General features: G+C 41.0%; 1 long non-coding RNA gene across 1 annotated transcript in view; it reads right to left on the bottom strand.

Moving 5' to 3' along the window:
• Positions 1-13,269, bottom strand: part of LOC138510991 (uncharacterized) — a 302,439-nt gene extending 289,170 nt beyond the window's left edge. The window contains exons 1-2 of the long non-coding RNA XR_011280518.1: positions 13,142-13,269; positions 1,111-1,191 (exon numbers count right to left, since the gene is read on the bottom strand). This is a non-coding gene — a long non-coding RNA (uncharacterized lncRNA). The remainder of the gene's footprint in view (positions 1-1,110; positions 1,192-13,141) is intronic.
• Positions 13,270-14,583: the final 1,314 nt, after the last annotated feature.

The raw sequence follows: 14,583 nt of genomic DNA, 5'->3' as shown, positions 1-14,583 counted from the left end.
TAAAGGAATCTAACCTATTTTTTCTCATTTCTGGCCTGAATCTTTCTCATCCCTGGGCATCACTGCCAGACTATTAGTTACCACCCTGACAAAGATGGACAAACAGAGACAGTTAATCAAGCATTGTGTATTATCACAACTTCACATGATTGGGTGCATGCCCATTGGGCAGCTGAGTTCACATACAATAGTACCACATATTCATCCTTAGGGTTCTAGCCTTTCTACTGCATTTGTGATAAACATGAAGTGGCTTCCAGACTTGAACATCTGTATAGCAGTAAGGCACAAGCCATGAAAAACACCACACGCTGTTGCACACTCCATTGTTGAGCGGGTTAAAATAAACTTGTTAGCAGCTGAACTTACATATGCATACTGTACTGACAGACATCTCTGCCCAGCACTTATTTACAAGAGAGAAGACAACCCCACAGAACATCTTCGCCTAAAGGTGTCATGCAATTTCCTCCATTGATTTGTAGGACCTTGATTGGGCCAGCGGCTCCATGTATAGACTGACCCACCACCCTCAAATTAAAACCTGCCTTCCACACTTCTTTACTCAAAGTGTGCAAGGACTATCAAAGGGTAAAGAACCACCTGTTACTGGAACTCCTTGATCAGGATTACCTTGAGTTCCAAAACATTTTTATTTAGTGCATTGGAAGGGATGTAACCCCAAAGAGCTTACTTTGGAACCTGCAAATGAGGTACACGCTCCATGAATTTTGCATAATTTCTGTCTGCTTATCCAGGGAAAATGCTGTCATGCTCCTCACTCCCCAGCTCAATCACCAACCCCCAGAGGACTCAAATCATACAACTCAATAATGCCAGATAGTATTGTCATCCTCCCTTTGGAGCCATGAGGCCCTAGTCACCAAATCTCCAACATACGTTTAGGACCCTGTTCTCCCTGCCACCTAGGAAATGGGATCGGATGCCAGTGGGGATGACTAATATGGCACTGGAGGATGATTTGTACTTTGTGACCTCAATACTCAGACTCCCTCATTTCAGAAAATAGGCACCCATGTTTTGAGAAATATCAGAGGCCATACCCCACTCGCAATGATGTTGGTGTTCCAGCTTTCAGCAACCACTTACCTGACTATTGCATGGGTTCTTATCTTTCAATTGATTGATGTTCCTGTGCCACCCAGGTCAGATGGCATAGTTTGACTCCACCTACAAAACGAGAGAAGAGGTAAGGAAATTAGAAAACCTAATGTAGCCTTAGTCTTAACCAGCAATCTGCTCATTTGCAAAAGCCAATGAACACGGCACCAGTGTAAGTAAGGGAAACCTGAGACTGTTTATCTAACCTAACAATGCAACATAAAAAACCAGCACTGTGCTAATAATCACTGTGAGTACAATTTAGGGAACATTCCAGTTTAATGAATGGAACAAACCTATGGTGTCACCTTTGGTGCAACCATGACATTTTAAGAAACCGAGACACAACTTGCAGAGTAACTAACTTTCTGAGATTATTACTATTACAGAGTTGAATTCAGAGACAGTGATGCCAATTCTGCTTTCTCTGAGAGCATTACAGAACCTGAAACTATAAGAAAAAACAGTATTCAATCCAATATCTTGAAGGGTGTAAGAGGAAGAAGACATACTGGTGCGCATTGTGAGCCTGCTCTTAAGGTATGTACCCGGACTCCAGTAAGCTTTTCACACCACCTAGCAGCTATAGTCAGTTGCAGAGGCCCTGGATGAAGTGAGAAGGTAGAATTGGTATTGGTACCAGCACAACTGGTGTTTGGCATCATTTCAGAAATCATTCCCATCAGAATGAGAGAGGAAGCATCAGAGCCAGGGTTAACAAAATCCTCACACCGCCCAAGATTTAAGAACAATCCCCTTTCCCCATTAGGGTTTTTCTTGAATGTCCCATTGTCAGTCCAGAGAGAGGTTGATGGGAGAATCGAGAGATCTATACCACCCCTGAGTGCTACTCCAGGTAAGGCATTGCTGTATCGACCATTGGCATCTCTGTCAGAAGACAGTTTTTTAAAGCAGTAGCCAAGAGCAAGGTTTAACCACAGGAAAGATGTGAAGTGAGGTTGTGAGAGGCTGGCAGCATAGGCACAATAATGTATTAGTAGCATTTAATATTTGAACCCTGTCAATAATAGAAACTATTGTGCCATGGTTAAGTCATGAATAGCCTGAGGGCCAATATCTAATATTAATGACCAGATCGGTGATCTGTACTGAAACATTTTTATTAATGGTCTAATTATAATTATCACTAATATTATTGTTACCCTTTCAGAAGTTGTCTTGATAAGAACATGAACAATATTACAAAACAAAACCCCCATTATGAGTTCGACTTTGATGGTAAATCCAGGGAGTAACGTAGGAGGTCAAATGAAATATTAACTCAAAAAATGTTGTGATGTTATTTAATTGTGCTGTAATGAAATTCATGCTCTAATCGTCTTTACAATAAAAACACGTTTTTAGAACGAGCGCTGGTATAATGATGGAAATGCGAGCAACTCTGATGCCCCATCACCAACTTCTCTGTATACTGCATTCAAAGTTCAGTAGAGACCTTTTGTTGCACTTTTTGCATTAAACAATGAATCCACGACCAATCATGCCACCCTTATAAATCCCTTATGAATTGTTGCATCACGGATCTGGCTTTCAGAGCTCTATCCTCTCGTAATCATTTTTCAACATCTACCTTGCCCCTCAAGCACATTTGATCTCCGCGTTCTCTCCTAACTTCCAGTGTTATGCAGACGACATGCAGCTCTCCATCAAGCTTCCCTCCTCTGCCTCCTCTTCTTCCTCACTCATTCCTGACTGACTGTCTGCTATTCAGGCATGGTGCACTGCTAGTGATCTCTGCTTTGATGCCAGTAAGACTAAGATCCTTCTCGTTGGGGCCCTCCTTTCCTCCTACACTCTGGACGCTCTCCATGGGCCCACTCCCCTCACCCTTCTGTGAGGCAAAAAATGCAATTTGGGGTCCTATTTGAGATACTTCGTATTGTGAGGTATTTACACGCTAATGCAGCATTCTTTTCGCTATATGATTTCACTGCGCATTGAAATAGAATATCATGTTAAATATCCCATATCATTTTATTAGATTAACAAGCGCATAGATTCCAATTTTTTTTTTTTTTAGACTAACCCAAGAAATCCGCCGTATTTGAAACGATAGAGAATAGAGGAAGGCAAAGGAATCATATCAAGGGCGGATGTCGCCATGACTATACAGATATGGCAGTAAGAACCTGACACATAAGCTGCTATCCACCGCGCGTTAGAGATCTGCACATCAGGTACAACCAAGCATTCACGCTTGCTTTGAAAAAAATGTCTAATGGTTTGTAAAAGAATGGATATTTTACAGAAACATGCTTATCCGATTTAAACTCTCCCGCAGATCGTATCACTTAAATCTACATGCAGGATCATATTGTTAGTGCTGACAACAGGTCAGTAGTTCTAGCTTTGAATTTAATCATGGTTCTATTACTAGCACTCGGATTTATTAAACAAGGGATACTAACTAACAGCACCACAGAGTTTTTTAGACCATAAGCATGCATAAGCATGCAAGTTGTTACCCGGACCAGGAAGTTTTACAAGTGCAAAGCAAAGTAGGATGCTAAGCACTATTGTGAAGATAAAATGAAATTAAAATAACACACAGAAGCTCACTTACACATACAAATTGTTAGAATAGAACTAACACATGTTAAAGGGGGCAATTTCTGACATGACTTTTGCTGATTAACGAACAACAGCGAGCTATTCTGAAAAGATGTGAAAGACATGCTAGACAGTTATTTACTTAAGTGATAATGCATAATGTGTTTTTCCCTTTCTATGTGTCATTATTTGTTGTGCTATATGTTGTGGGCGCCCTGTCATTGTTTTAACTATGGTAACTACACGCTGTAAACTGTAATAGCACTCAAATTTCTATTGTTTCATAACATGTTGATTACTTGACTGATGGTTGAATAGCATATAAGGATTATATTTGTTAGAAAAGCCAGAGCATGTGGTCCTGATGAAGGACAAGTAGTCCGAAATACATAGGGCTAATGCTTACCCTTTGCTTAGAAAAATCACACACCAATGTTTTGGTGTGATTCACTTGATTATTAAAAAAATAATGGGTTCCCACACATCAAAGTATCTGTAAGAACTTTATTTACCTAATCCATCTCTACAATTGGACAACGACAGATAAATTATTAAAACAGATTGACCCTTCAAGGGAACAAGGGTGTGCGGTCCCCACCGATAGCTCATAAGCCTTGGTCTCCTTTTCGCAAAAAAACCTTGGTGTCATATTGGACTCCTCTCTCTCCTTCTCTCTTCACATTGTGGACCTTGCCAAGAAGGCCCACTTTCAGCTGCACCTCCTCAGAGGCATTCTCATTATCCCTTTCCTCACCTTACCCCAGAAACTCCATGTCTCCAGAGCTTTGGTCCTCTCCAGGCGGGACTAATGCAACCGCCTCTTCCTTAATCTGCCTAACTCATTCCTTCGCCCCTTTAACTAATCCAGAATAGGACTGTGTGGGATATATTGACACACTCAACTGTGCCATACTACATCACTTTGCTGCAGTGGTGCAAGAAACAGCAAAATGGCTGTGCCGACTCCTGTGCGCATCAGGATCTCAAAACTGCATTTTTGCAAGACCCAGAAAATGGCTGCACCACCCTGCCACACACATTTCATGTGGAGTGGAACAGAGTACTAACTGCAGGAACCTGCCAGTGTGCTCTGCAACATCTAACATGGAGTGAAGTGAAAGAGGCAGCATTACTTTGCTGAAAACCCAAAATGCCTCTTTAAAATGACACCTTTTTCAACCTTTAAAAGTGCTTCTTGGTGCTAAACTCATCCAGTCCTTATGAACCACTGGGATTAAAAAGGCCCTACAATGCCCAGGATCATCCATTGTGTCTCAGCAGAACCGGGCCTAATTCTTGAATGACAGCTCCTGTCAAAAGTATCTTTGAAATATCAACCAGGGGCTTTGTTTTCAGTTTACATGGGAAACATGTCTATTTTCTTTGCAAAAGTATCTAAATCAGCTGTTCAGAGAAAGACTCCAAATAGATGCCTGTTAAAATGTATTATGCTGCAAAACAACTCCAGCACTCAAGAAAAGAACTATAGCTGCATAAAGTGGTATTTGCTGGAGATGAAAACCGAATTTAAAGAAATAGTAAAATGTGCTTTTTCTGACTGAAGAGAGAAAATCACCTATTTAAAAGTAAATTGTTGTGTGAAGGCTGCTCCATAGGTTTAAGTCAAGATATAAAATGAGAAAATAAAACTAAAACTAATAGGCTAAATTGGCAAGCTTTAAAAAAAACTTGCTCTGCCAGTTGCTAGCAATGGGAAAGGATGACAGCTCATAAACTTCTGGGGCAAGAAAGCGTTAATTGCTAGCTTCAGAGAGTTTGAATGAACCAGGACAATGGAGGTTCACATCCCCATCAGACATTCGTCTGTGCCCCAGGCTGAGACAATAGCAGGCTGGGACAATCACCAGAGGGGCAATAAAAACTTCAATCAAGACTGGAAATTCCACTTTGCCTTGCAGGAAGTGACAATTGACAGCAGTTGGGGGAAAGAAGAAAAAACTGATCAAGTGACAATGGACTTCATTTTGGTTTTAAGGCTATTTTGTAACTGAACTTTAAAGACGTTTAACTTTGCAGCAAGAATTAGGAAAAATATGAAAAGTTTGTAGTTCTAAATCTAATTCATGCTCTTTCTTTGAAAACTTGGTAGAACTCATTACTGCATAAGCAACAGAAGTTATAAAAAATGACAGATTACGGGGAACGTATTGATGTTGCGAACATAACATTTTGTACATACATCCCTGGGGATAATGCACATATGTGCACAAAATTGGGAATTTTAGGCCAAATTATTCATGTTTAAATTTACCAAAATGTGTCAGCCAGGCGAAACCAGGTCCCACAGACTTGGGGTTTGGATTGAAATATGTCACACATAATATGTAACCTGTGTATCTGATTTTCTCAGAGGTTGCAACTACATAAATATGTGTTTGTGGCAAAATTAGATTTTGGTTCCAGTAGCTAGGGGAGGTTTCTAAACATTGTAAAAATCAGCCCATAAACATGACATCCTTTTTCTGTGATACAATCAGCTGTGGGCAATGCGGAAACTATGCTCTTGTCCAATCCTAGTATTAGGGGCGTGGGTAGCAAGCCTGCCCCTACCATATACTGTAGTGATGTCATCTGGCATGATAAGTAAGGGCCCCTGACAGCACACAGACACACACTGATTCCTGACTTTCTTCCTGAATTCCTGTGTGGCGTCCGGTTCCTGATTTCTTCATCCTGTTTGATCCTGATTCCAGATTTTCATTACAAAGCCAAGGCCTATGCATTGCTGACCCTATTTTCAGCTAGGCCTCAAATTCTTAAAAAATCCCAAAAACCCAAGGGAAGCATCCTGATCCAGCCTGGCTTGCTGCTACTAGATGCATGCCTGCTGCAAACTTGCTACCCCGCTGATCTATAGTATCCAGTAACCAGAAGTGCCAGTCCAGTGCAGTCCGGTCACCAGAACGGCCTAGCTGATCTTGTCCCGCCAGATTTGCCCAGCTGTCCTGTGTTAAACCAGATCCGTGTGGTGACCACACCCTCTGACAGTGCAAAATCCTAAATTAAAGTGTACTGTAAGTATTAATAGGAATCATAGAAAACCAAAACATACCTTGCCTTGCCTTGTCCTATCCCAATCTCTAAACCATCCTATCCTTACCTTAATAACTTGTAACATTGTCAGAATCCTTATTGCAATCCCGTCCTTGATTTATCTTGCTAAACGCCATTTCTTTAGTCAGTTTAATCTTGTGTAAATCCTAAACTATCAATCCTATTTCGAGTGATCGAACCAGTTCCACCAGGGCGGGTGCTGGGGATCTGGGGTTGAAGTCATGAATGAACTCTAGAGCTTACTGTATCTCTCTTTGGTATTCTGGTCTGAATGCTCTAGCATCGAGTAAAACTATTCTTGTTCACAGTGAGTTTCTTTTCTGTTTTCTCTACCCGATTTTTCTAAAAATGCCTCTTATTCTACATTACATATCTCCCTCAGTTTTATAGCTAGAGACCTCATTTCAATTATTGATTATAGCTAAGACCTATAGCTACACCCCACCCAAGATTTCACCCGTTTTTATTAAAAACCGTCCCGCCAGATTTGCCCAGCTGTCCTTTGTTAAACCAGATCCTCGGTATTATAGCTAGAGACCTCATTTCAATTCTTTATTATACCTAAAACCTATAGCTACACCCCAACCCAAAAACTGCACTCAAAGTCAGTGAATTTCACCCGTTTTTATTAAAAACTGTTTGGTTAATTTCAGGTGGGAATGAGCATTTTTACGAAGTTCTACACGTGTTATTTTTACTATCAATTGTTTTAAACCTTCCATTCATTTTAGAATTGTATGCTTTTGCTCATTCTATTGCTTATGATTACTTGTAACTTTCCAGTGTTGCACATTCATGGTTTTATTCAGCCATTTCCGTGTGTCACATTAACATTGCAAAGGTTCAAATACGTTTTTCTCTCTTGTTTAGGGAGGGAAGGTTGTATTCGAATTCTGTTGCTTATTCCTCATTCCTGATTACCTGCTGCTTCCTTGTATCTATTTAGAATTGCTTATTGGTGGGTTGAGGAATATTGCAGGGGGAAATCCTAACTTAAGTGCAAGCTAAAGTGTTCTATTCTCTGGTGTTTTCCATCTGTGTTGCTAAAAGGTTGATTTAAGAGCATTCTTCACATTCCTATCTGTTATTGTCACCACTTTGGTGATTGCTGCTCCCTATTAAAAAGTATAAGTTTGATTTGAAGTTTAAATAAATAAATAAATATTACCTTTACCAACCAGCCTGATTCCTGGTCCATCATGACACGGGGTATTTGAAAAGGGGTGTGATATGAGTGGTGTATCTCTCAAATATTGAACCTACATATATAACAAAATAAGCCTTTTGGTTGTGCGCTGCATACTAAGATGAGAGCAGGGTGTCGCCTTATTGAAATCCTTAACAACTGCAAGACTTATCCTTGGCCTCAAGTTCAGGGCCCACATCACTCCAGCCCTAAAATCTCTCCACTAGCTCCCGGTGGCTGTAAGGCTCAAGTTTAAGACCCTCTACATCATCCACTAGGTTTTCTGGGGCCGGGGACCTTGCTATATCCAACTCTCCCTAAATAGCTCGCTGCTAGAGCCCTTTGATCTTCTAGCTTCAACTTGCAAGCAGAGAGTGGGGGGTAGACATCTCTCCTCTGCAGGTGCCTCCATCTGGGATGCCTCCCACCCTCTCAGACTTGAGACCTCTCCTTAAGTTCCAGAAGCTTCTCAAGACCTTCCTTTTCTCTTCAACCTCCCTTCTCCTCTTCCCCTGCTAATGTCCCCTGTGCCTCCTTTTGACTGGCTGCCTGGTTCCTTCAGATTCTTACAGGACACCAGCCCCTTCTCAACCAGTCTACCCCTGCACTTGGCCTCCCCTCTTCCCCCCACCCATAGCCTGCACTTGCCTTTCCGGGGTCCCTCCCCCTGCACTAGCCTGGATGGGCCTGAACACTATTGAGCCCTTCCAGCCCATCCCTCGCACTTAGCACATGAACCTTTGTTCCCCTGTACTCTCTGCTTTGCCCTTGCACTTGTCCACCTGGCCTCCCCTTGGCACTCGCATAACGCCTGGGCCCTTCCACCCCGACCGGCACTTCCCCCCTCTGCTCTCCACCGCACTTCTTGTTACTGCACTTGCATGATCTGAATGACACAAGGTCTAGTAGGACCGTTTTTGGTTTTCTTCATCCCTGTCCACAACCTCCCCCCCTTTGTCTTGTTGCTCCTTGAAACACCTTTTGCTGTTTAAGTGCATTATAAATAGCCAATAAAGAAAATAAAAATAGAGGTATGAACCACTGGTCTATACCACCTATTTCCACGTTAGGTTGAATGTGGAAATGGACATATGCATTTTGTTTACAAAAAGGAATTCATAGTTCAACTCTGGCGAAGATGGTATTTCTCGAATTTACCAGAGCTACCACCTCTGCCAGTGGTAAAATCTGAATAGGGAGAACTTGCAAAAACACCACAGAAGAAGGTGATGTTTACCACTGATGCCATTTCTGCCAAAATGTCTACCCAATGTATGTCTTTTTAGCTCTGTGTACACGCTGCTTTAAATAATGTGGGGTAGCTTCTATGCAATTATTAGTTGCCTAATTTTGCTTTTTGTTGCTTCTTTTTTCTAGACCAGCAGCATTGTTTAATTTCAAGTTCACACATTTGTAATGTTTTTCTATGTAAGAGTAAAAGTCTGATTGCACAAAACCAAAACAGTTCTTATGAAGTCTTACACAACTAATTCACACTGGAGCGCGGGACTTATGTTCAATAGAGTCGTAGCATTAATGGAAGGGATAAAAAGCCATAAGCTTTACTCCTTCCATTAACGTCATGGCTCATTTTCAAGCATTTCTATGGCAGAGAGGAGGTTTTCATGCCGGTGCATCCCTATGAGGTACGGCAGCTTTATACCTTGAGCGCATGGTAAGCAGTGTTCACAATGAAAAATGAACTGCTCGCCAACATCCGAGCATGTTGGACAGTGTTTATTTGTAATTGTAAATGACGCCTGCCATGCAAGCATGGCAAACCATCTATCACAATCAAAAGTAAACGCTAGCTGGCATGCCAGCATGCCAGCCAGCACTTCCTCACTTTGCACTGCAGATGTGAAGGGCAAAAGGTGGCGTGCACGTGTGTTCAACACCTTTTGCCCTGCACATTTGCAGTCTGCAGTGCCAATGACGAACATTTGGCGAGGGGGCCTGGCTAGCTTGAGTGCAAATGTAGCTGGTCCTCATCATGAAATTACGTCTAGCAGCAAAATGAGCTCTGAAGTGTTTCTACTTTCAGCTACAGTTTATGAATTTACTGTGATATGTTTTCCTCTGGGTTACGTATTGAATGTGTGTTTTTCTCAATGTGGAACACTTTCATTTGATGTTGTTTTAAGACATAACGCGAATTGAGCAATGAATGAGGTGAAGAGGGCCTTCCAAGTGCTAAACACTCTTCTTACATTTTAAAATGCAGGTAAAGGCGAGAGATGTTCAAAATAAGATCCAGGTAGTCAAAACCTTCCATAAATTGCACTTCCAGAAGCATAGCCAAGCCCCAGAAGCAGTCTGAAACACGTGGATAGAGAACCCAGACATGTTCACTAGACAATCTAAAATTATGTATTTTTTTATAACACAGCAAACCTTACTTTTGAAACTTGTTTCTCAAAAGTGACAGACTGGGATTTTCACTAATTCAAACAGGTCGTACATTTAGTCACATATGTCTTTATACTTCTTGAGTTACATAAAATCGTTAGTTGAAGTGCACGACTTTTAAGCTAGCCTGATGTCATTCATTAGTTTAGCACCCTGGGCAGACTTTAAAAAACAGTGGCATTTCACTCGACACTAAATAATGTCCACCTTTTATCCTGTGTCAGGGGAAATGTTTGTCATTTAAGCTGAGGTCAGAAAGGGGTGACTGAAAAGTAAATTAAAGTGGTGTTCATCAAATTAAGCTATTGCACGTTTACCCCTTCACTGCGAACAAACAAAAAAGACTTGACTCTTGTTGGCAGGGCAAAGGGTTGCAATAAAAAGATCAACCGAAAGAGGACGACATTCGAAAGAAAAGAAGTGAGCAAAGGGGTGTGTTAATAGGAAAAGGGAAGGAAAGGAAAGGAAAGGAAAGGAAAGGAAAGGAAAGGAAAGGAAAGGAAAGGAAAGGAAAGGAAAGGAAGGAACGAAGGACCTTCATTGAGAAACCAGTGTTTGATGACGACGGCAGGTGGGCTTAAACTGCGTATTATCTACTTTTGCAGTGCTTTTTGAAAGCATTAGAACTGAAGTTAAAAGACACACCATTCTACTTCAGGCAATCAGTAAGAATTTGGACAATGTCGCAGATGAGTCTGATTTGAAATCCTTATTACATCTGGAGCTGGATAAAACGAAATCAGATTTTTCCCACGCTATTTCGATTCTACAACAGGCGACTGGTTCCCCTCAGTGTACAGTTTGGCTGCATGTGTATGTATTTATTATTTATACAGTGCCTTACGCCAAAGCACTGTACATATGACAATTACAGTACAATGATTATGAAAGGGAGTCGTACAATGCACAGCAAATGAACAAATTCAGTTAACAAAGCACATTGAAGTAAACAGTTAAGGTTGAAGTAGAAATGTTTTCAAGGCAGCACAAAAAGGAGAGTAAGAATCAATCGATTGAACGTAAAGGGCAAGAGCCCAATGAAGAGGGGCAAGCCGAGAACAAGAACTGAAGCGCGATTGTGCACAGGGGGGATGAGGTACAGATAATAAAAAACGTGACAGACTATGAAGACCATGGGAAGGGAACAAAAATGGTGGGTCAAGCACAGAGAATTGAAAACCCCTCACTACTACGACCCGGGGGATAGTAGAGATTGACCGATTGTCTTCACATACAACTTAAAAACACCATATACATATCACCAGAGTACACATTGCAATGAAACTCATTGAAGCTAGAAGGCAGTTAGAACAATCCAAATAGGGAAAATATATAAACCTTACTTTATTAATAAATATTACAAAACAATATATATTCATACAGCAGTGCATCACGAAAAACACAAAAGACATCTGTCTATACAATAGGATATACAAAAGGGAGAGTGGAGATTTTATCAGTCCTACTTTCAAATTGGAAAAATTCGACTATAGCAGTTATGTTTAAACGCTGTTAGAGAAAAAGAGTGTCGACATGTTTCGGCCAGAGATCAGATTGGACACGTTCTCAGGTGTCCATTCAGGAATAAGTAAAATGGCCATTTTCAGGACAACACATTTCTTCATGATGAGGCTGATGTGTAGTTTAGATGAGACGTCATGGATCTAAAAAGATGTATGCATAATTAGTTGGACAAGATGCATGGTTTTTAAAGATTGCAATTGCCTTCTATTGATATTGTTCAACTGGTTTGCAATGTGTAAAAAAGTAAAAACATCGACAGTACATATAATCTATGACCTACGCAAGGTAAAACTGGTGTTGTGAACTTAAGAGATAAGACAACTTGAAACATACAAATGAATCGTAGTTGAGTGACAGAAAATTTGGAGCAATCTCTTACTTAATCCCACCGGGTCGGGTGTGCTGGAGTAGATGCAAAAATTCATCCGTCTCAGAATTATTTTACATACGTCTGGCGGCACACTGGCGGCACAAATCGTAGAATCTATGGCAAAGTTCACCACGTCCTATTTATGAAACATATTCAATTATGTTAACACATTTTATTAAATATCAAATATTTATGATCATTTAATGTAGGAAAGGATCTATACATATAAACATATATATAGCATAATTTATTGGTGTTAAGAATTATTTTTAGAAAATCAAATTGGGGCATAGCAGCCGAGCTACTTGTGTTCTAAACTGTGCTTAAAAGGACTTACAGATGGTTTAGTCACCAGCGTCCTTTCCACTATGTTTTAACACTGTGTCTTTTGATTCTACAAAGAAGCTGCATAGGTGGATCAAAAGTGACCGCAACAAAAGTTGGAGGTATGCACCCCTCTGCAGATGGAAACAGAACGGGGGCAACCAGATAAATTACTTGTACAACACACAAGAAAACTTTGAAGAAAAAATGCATAATGAATGTGCACTATGTGATTTATCACAGTAAGTTCGAAATGTATCTGCCGTGGGTGGCAAAATAAAAGGGTCTTGTATTAATCACACTGGATAACCGGGCGTCTGAGCGTCCCAAAGAAATATTGGGCAAATTGTAGTTCATGTGTCCAAAATGAAGTACATGTGCAACGTCCGTAGGGGTCTAACAAATATGAAAGAAAAAAACGGTTTACAAATCCGTGCAGTATTTTAAAGATGTGCCTGCATGATAGACTGATTTCAACAGCAGTTGTCACCTCAATGTAAGTCAGAAAGACAAACGCGAGTGAGGCGCTTAATGAGGAAAAGCTGGCAGGGCATGCTTACCTGGGTCTCAGAGGTTCAGGGATCACTCCTCCGCTTCGGATGCTGGCTAAACTCCAAATGGAGAAAGCGCAAGCAAGTCGGTTTAAAAAGATACTACGTGCTGACGTGATCATTGTGTTGGATTCAGCGCACTGAAAGCATGTGACCAACGTCACATGATTTTTCAATTGCTGAAGTGTGTGACTTAAAGGTATACTACACGTGTGCCAAACACAGTGCTGGTTACCCATAGAAACGAATGTAGCATGGCACACACGGTTGTTAGATCTATTACTGGAACAGTACTCTTATTCAAGACGAAAAATAAAATACATTTAAAAACCTCTAGCACACTCACAATGTGAACATTCTGCATGGTTCGTATGCTAAGGTGTGTGGCTTAAAGGTGTACCGCACATATACCAAGTGCAGTACTGATTGCCCATACAGGACAGATGTTGCATGGCAACCACAGTTGCCTAATCTGTTACTAAGACAGTAATGTTTTTCCAAAAAGACATTTTTCCAAAAAGACATTTAAAAAGCCCGGAACACTCACAGTGAACAAGTTCTGCATTGTTTTTATAACGGGAACAGATTCTGCACTGTTCTCAACCGAGAGCAGTCACGGTAAAGAGAGAAAGGGGTTCAGTGGAGATGCCTTCGGGTGGTAAAAGTCACATTATTTCAGGGGTGGCATGCCAATGAATGTAGCCATCCGGCCAATGATGGAAGGTACATGGAAAAACCCCAGGCCAAAGTGGTAGTTAGATGCCACAACAGTTTAGAATAGGAGGCTATTCCATTCGATGGATGAATTTAAACCTTGATTTACTGTATTAAGGTTATAAATCCATCTTTGTTCTGCCAGACTTAGTGTCAACTCTCTGTTCCCCCCTCTCGGTGAGGATGGAATTTTTTGGATGACAAACCATGATAACTCTGTATATTTATGGTTGGCTGTTGCATAATGGGCTACCAGGGGTTTCTTTTCGGTTTTATTTTTAAGACAGGATCTGTGTTCACAGATTCTTTGTCTTATCATTCTACTAGTATTTCCTATATAGAGTAAATCACCGGGGCATTTTATGCCATAGATAACCCACTCAGAGGCGCAGTTTGAAAAGAACCTGAGGTTCCATATTTTCCCATTAAGGTCCAACGTCTTACAATTGTTTGTCAAAGAACATACTGAACAATGGCCACATTTATAGTGGCCAATAACTGGTGGAAGATTCCAGAGGGTAGTTTGAATCGAAGGAGTCGGTTCCTTGGGGTAAGTATGGACCAGCATGGCTCTCATATTTATTTGGTGTTTAAACGCAAACCTCGGTTGTATCGGACAGAAATCTTCGGTAGCTAGAAGATGCCAGTGTTCCTTTATTGTTCTACGTAAGGCGTTGCTAATAGGACAGAACGTGCTTACGCATGTGATTCTTTCTTCTGAGATGGTAGGCTCTGGG

The sequence above is a fragment of the Ambystoma mexicanum genome, chromosome 6p (assembly GCF_040938575.1).
Source record: "Ambystoma mexicanum isolate Mex_15411 chromosome 6p, UKY_AmexF1_1, whole genome shotgun sequence".
Taxonomy (NCBI): Eukaryota; Metazoa; Chordata; class Amphibia; order Caudata; family Ambystomatidae; genus Ambystoma; species Ambystoma mexicanum.
This window is presented reverse-complemented; position numbering and strand designations above follow the sequence as displayed.